The sequence below is a fragment of the Penaeus chinensis genome, chromosome 27, assembly GCF_019202785.1.
Source record: "Penaeus chinensis breed Huanghai No. 1 chromosome 27, ASM1920278v2, whole genome shotgun sequence".
Taxonomy (NCBI): Eukaryota; Metazoa; Arthropoda; class Malacostraca; order Decapoda; family Penaeidae; genus Penaeus; species Penaeus chinensis.
Window position 1 is genome coordinate 17,813,207 of NC_061845.1, and position 5,000 is coordinate 17,818,206.

General features: G+C 51.6%; 1 protein-coding gene across 4 annotated transcripts in view; it reads right to left on the bottom strand.

Moving 5' to 3' along the window:
- Positions 1-5,000, bottom strand: part of LOC125039584 (ubiquitin carboxyl-terminal hydrolase 47-like) — a 60,036-nt gene that overhangs the window by 41,125 nt on the left and 13,911 nt on the right. For 3 of the 4 annotated variants that reach the window (XM_047633705.1, XM_047633706.1, XM_047633704.1), the window contains exon 1: positions 1-378. This exon is cut by the window's left edge and continues 194 nt beyond it. The exons of the other annotated variant lie outside the window; for it this stretch is intronic. The gene's annotated coding sequence lies outside the window, so the exon portion shown is untranslated. Of the gene's footprint in view, positions 379-5,000 lie in introns of those variants that run through there. 4 annotated transcript variants of the gene reach the window in all.

Here is a 5,000-nt window from a genome sequence, read left to right on the forward strand (position 1 = left end):
CGGGGCCTCGCTGCCTCAGGGCTGCCGGAGCGGGACGGCACGACGGAACTTCGATGCCTCCGAAGTCTGTCGCGCTTTGCTCTTCTGAAGTTATACGCGCCCTCACTGCTCACGTATTCTCGGCTTTCTTTCTCCTCCTCCCCGGCTCCTACTCCTTCCACTGAATATATCCTCCCCTTTGCTCCTCGAAACACCGTTTCCTCGCTCGGTCACTCGCTCGCTCTTGTGTCCTCGCCACTCTCTCCTCAGCAGGAGGTTCTTACTTCACGTCGTTGGCCCCACCGAAAGCCCCGACGGCGAGCGAGACAGCTTCGCTTCGCACCTCTCACGCCCACACGCACACACAAGCTGAACCTCTGCTGCCACCACCAACACTGTCCCACCACGTGCTGATGCCCACTATGGTGACCCCTCCCTCTTCACGCCCCACAGCCTCGTGCCCCCACGCCCCCACGCCCCTCCCCCCCTCAGCCTGTGTTGGTATCAGGGCGAGCCGTGCCCCTTTCCCTCCCCTTCCCCTTCCTCCGCCCCCGCCCCGGCCGGCACCTCCATGCTGGCCCCCTGCCATCACACCACCGCGATCAGAAATAGCTTGTGCAGCGAACACTGAGTCTTCCCTCCGCTCCATTCCACGAGACTTCGCCACACTCACAAAACATGCATTCTTCCTTTTCTGTTTCTTCCTCTCTCTGTCCGTCCCCATTCCTCCCTCTCCTTTCTTCCCCATCCCTGTCTTTCTCACTCCTCCCTTCTATTTTCCCCAAGCCTCTCCATGCATCCCATATCCATCTCTTTTTTGTCATTTTTTCCTTTCTCCCTAACTCTCTCTTTCCGTCTCTCCTCTCTTCGCTACCTCCTTTTCCTCCCACCGGCCATCCCTCCTTTTGCTTTTCCCTATTCCTCCCTTCCCTCCCTTCGACCCTAAATGCTTCTCCCTCCCTCCTTCTACTCGTCTCCTTCACTCCGTCCCTCCCTCCAAACTCAAACTCCCTCCTCCTTTCTCTACTTGCTCCTGTCCCTCCTTCTCTCCTCTCTCAACCTCAGACTGTCCCCCTCCCTCCCTCCTACCTCCCTTCGGTCCTCTCTACTTCTCCCTCCGTCCCTTACTACTCCTCCCTCTACTTTTCCCCTTTTCCCCTCCCTTCCTCCTTCCTCTACCTCTCTTATTCCCTTTCCATGATCCTATACCTCCGTTCTTCCCTCCTTTCTCCCTCTACCTCCCCCTTTCCCTCCCTCCTTCCTCCTTTAACTCCCGCTTTCCCGTGTATATACGTCTGAGGGCGTGTCGGGGCGGGTTACTGGGCTGCGGGCGCGACGGGGCTCGGATGCGGGGCGAAGGTGGGCGGATTTGTAGAGGTGGTAAGGAGAGGGAGAAGACGAATATAGGAAGAAGAAGAGAGGAGGAAGGTGGAGAAGTAAAGAAGAAAGGAAAGAAACGGATTATTGTGATGAGGAAAGGAGAAGAAGAAGGGGGAAACGGAGATGTGAGAAGGATAGGAGAGAGAAAGAAACACGCACATGGGAGGAGGAAAAAAGAGAGACACGGTGAGGTAAGGAGGAAAAAAAGGAGGAAGACAGGAGAAACACGGAGTAGAGAGGCAGAAAGGAGAGGAAGAGAGTTGGGAAAGGAGAATGAGAGGAGAGAAGTAACTAAGGAAAGAAAACTGGAGAATGATAAGAGAAGAAGAATGTGGCACTGAAATAAGGAAAAGAGATAAAGGAAGGAGGAAGGAGATGTAGAAAGGAAATAATGAGCAAGAAAAGGGAAGACGCGTAGGATAATGAAAGAAGAAAAGAAAGGAAGAAAGAAAAGGTTGGAGGACGGGGGAGACAAGGATAGGAGGATAGGAAGGAAATAGTTAAGGACAGGTAAACAAAAAGGTGGAGAAGGGAGGAAATGAAATGAAATGGGAGGAGGGGCGAGGGAAAGGAAGGGAAAGGGAGAGCGGAGGGAAGGGGAGAGCGAGGGAAAGGCGTAGCTGTGGGCGTGATATGACGTAAGGGGAAAATGGCCCACGGACGTCACACGTAGAGAACTGAAGGAGGGGGGGAGGGGTAATGGGCACGCGTATGAGGAAGAAAACAGACAGAAGAGCGAAAAGAATAAAAAGTAAACCAGGAGACAAGGGAAAGGCAGGTGGAGAAGGGACATGAAAAAGAAAGGGTCAACGGGACAGATGAAAAAAAGAAGAGAGAAGAGAAGGGAGAGACAGGAAAGACGAGAGATAAACGGGAAAAGGACGGGCAGGTTAGGAGTTAGGAGGGAAAAGAGAGAGAGCAAAGAGAATGGATAGGAGATGGAAGAGATAACAGAGGGAGAAAGGAAGAGGCAGTGTCGTGAGAAAGGGAGAGTAAAAAGCGAGAGGGGGGTAAGGGAGGGAAAGAGAGGGAGAAGGAAGGAGAGGAGGAGCGAGCGAGAGAGAGAGAGCGAGAGCGAGAGAGGAGAGAGAGAGAGAGAGAGGAGAGAGATGGAGAGAGAGGAGAGAGAGAGGAGAAGAGAGAGAGAGGAGAAAGAGAGAGAGGAGAGAAAGAGATGGAGAGAGAGAAAGAGATGAGAGAGAAAGAGAGATGAGAAAGAGAGAGAGAGAGCGAGAAGAAAGAGAGACGGATTGAGAGAGAGAGAAAGAGAGTGAGAGATGATGGAGAGAGAGAGAGAGAGATGAGAGAGGAGAAAGATGAGAGGAGAGAGTGAGAGAGAGAGATGAGAGGAGATGAGAGAGAGAGAGAGAGAGAGAGAGGAAGAGAGAGAGAGAGAGAGAGAGAGAAAGAGTAAGAGGAGAGAGGAGAGACGGAGGAGAGAGAGAGAGAGAGGAGAGAGAGAGACGAGAGAGAGAGAAGAGAGAGATGAGGAGAAAGATGAAAAGAGATGAGAGAGAGAGAGAGAGAGAGAGAGGAGAGAGAGGGAGGAGAAAGAGAGAGAGAGAGAGAAAGAGAGAGAGAGAGAAGAGGAGAGAGAAGAGAGGATGAGATGAGAGAGATGGAGAGAGAAGCGAGAGATCGAGAGAGAGATCGGAGGGAGAGAGAGCGAAGAGGAGATGAGAGAGAAAGAGAAGAGGAGAGAGAGACAGAGAAAGAGAAGAGAGAGAAAGAGAGATTGATGAGAGAGGAGGAGAGAGAGAAGCGAGAGAGAGGAAAGAGAGAGAGAGAGAGAAGAAGAGAGATGAGAGATGAGAGACGAGAGAGAGATGAGAGAGAGAGAGAGAGAGAGATGAGAGAGAAGAGAGAGGAGAGAGAAGAGGGGAAAGAAAGAGAGAGAAGAGAAGAGAAAAAATGGGAGAGAGAGAAAAAAAGAGAGAGAGAAAGAGAAAGAGAGAGGAGAGATTGAGGAGAGAGAGAGGAGAGAGAGAGAGATGAGAGAGCGAGTGAAGAGTGAGAGAGCGTAAGGAAATTTTGAGACGAGTTGAGAGCTAGAGGAGAAAGAAAAAAAGAGAGAGAGAGAAGAGGAGAGAGATGTGACTTGAGAGCGGAGAGAAAGGATGAGACGGACGAGAGAGAGAGAGAGAGAGGAGAGACGAGAGAACGGGGATCGATGAGTAGCGGAGAGGGAAAGAGGTGGGAGAGGGAGACGAGGAGAGAGAGGAGAGATCGAGACGAGAGAAGAGAGAAAAGAAAGATGCGAGAGGACGAGAGAGAGAGAAGAGATGAGAAGAGAGAGGGAGGGAGAAGGGAAGTGAGGAGAACGAGAGAAGTGAGAGGAGGAGAGAGGAGAGAGACGAAGAGATGCTGCAGGAGAGAGGATGAGCAGAGAGGTGAGAGAGAGAGAAAGAGATGGAGAGGTTGGAGAGAGGATTATGAGTGGGAACCTGGCGAGAGGTCGATGATTGCGAGGAGAAAGGGAGAGGAGTGGAGAGAAAGGGGAAAGGGAGAATGGAGGGAAAAGAAGAGAAAGGGGATAGATGAAAGGGGAGGTCGGGAAAGAAAGAAAAAGAACGAAAGAAAGAAAAAGGGGAGTAAAGGAAGGGAGGAGGGCATAAGAAAAGAGAGGAAAAGAGTAAGGAAAGAAAGAAAGGGATTGGAAGAAGACGAGTGAGATGAGAGAGAGTAAGGAGAGAGACAGTAGGAGAAGGAGAGGAGAGAGATAAGGAGGACCGAGGAGAGGAGGAGGGAGAGAAGAGAGGAGCGAGGAGAGTTGAGAGAGAGTGAGAGAGGGAGGCGACATTGAGATTGATCGGTCTAGGGAGGAGGTTAACGAGGAGAGAGGGAGCGTGGAGGAGACAGGAGAGTGGTGATCTAGAGGAGGAGGAGAATGTGATCAAGTGAGACGAGGGGAGAGGAGAGGTATAGAGGTGGGGGAGAAGGGATGAGTCGAAACTGATATTTAAGATAGAGATGACAGGATCTACGCGAGTCATAGAGAGAGAAGAAAAAAGATGGAGGAAAAGAGAAAAAATAGGCCGACCGAACGGGGAGGAAATGTGGAAGGGTGGAGAAAAAGGAATAGGAAGGAAAGAGTGGAGGGGGGTGGGGGGGTGTGAGAGGAGAGTAGGGAGGGACACCAGGCGCTTCCATTTCGCCGCAAACATGTCTAAACATCGGGCACAGACGTGGGCAAGTGGGCACCTCTCTCCACCCACGCAAGCATCTGTAAGCACAAAGCAGAGGCAGCCTGCCCACTCCACCCCCCCACTCAGTCCCATCGCCCCGCTGACAGTCCGCCCGTCCGTGTGGGGCGAAGGAGGGACCATGAGCGGTGGTAACATGTACGCGATCACGGCACCTCTAAAATCATTTTAATGCGACACGCAGCACAAGTAAAATACAACAAAAAAAAAGACACATCGACTAAAAAAGCGACGATCAGTAACCCTCCCACACAAGCACACATCCTAACTGATCCAACGTTATGGTCGTATAGTAAAATTGCGTACGCAGGATATATGAATTACCCCAAGCGGTGAAAGGGAGAAGATGGGAAGGAAGGTGGAGGAGAAGGGAGGGAAGGAAATAGAGGGGAAGGAGGAGGGTGTTTTGAAGTGAAACGTTGATAGGGGGAAGAAAGG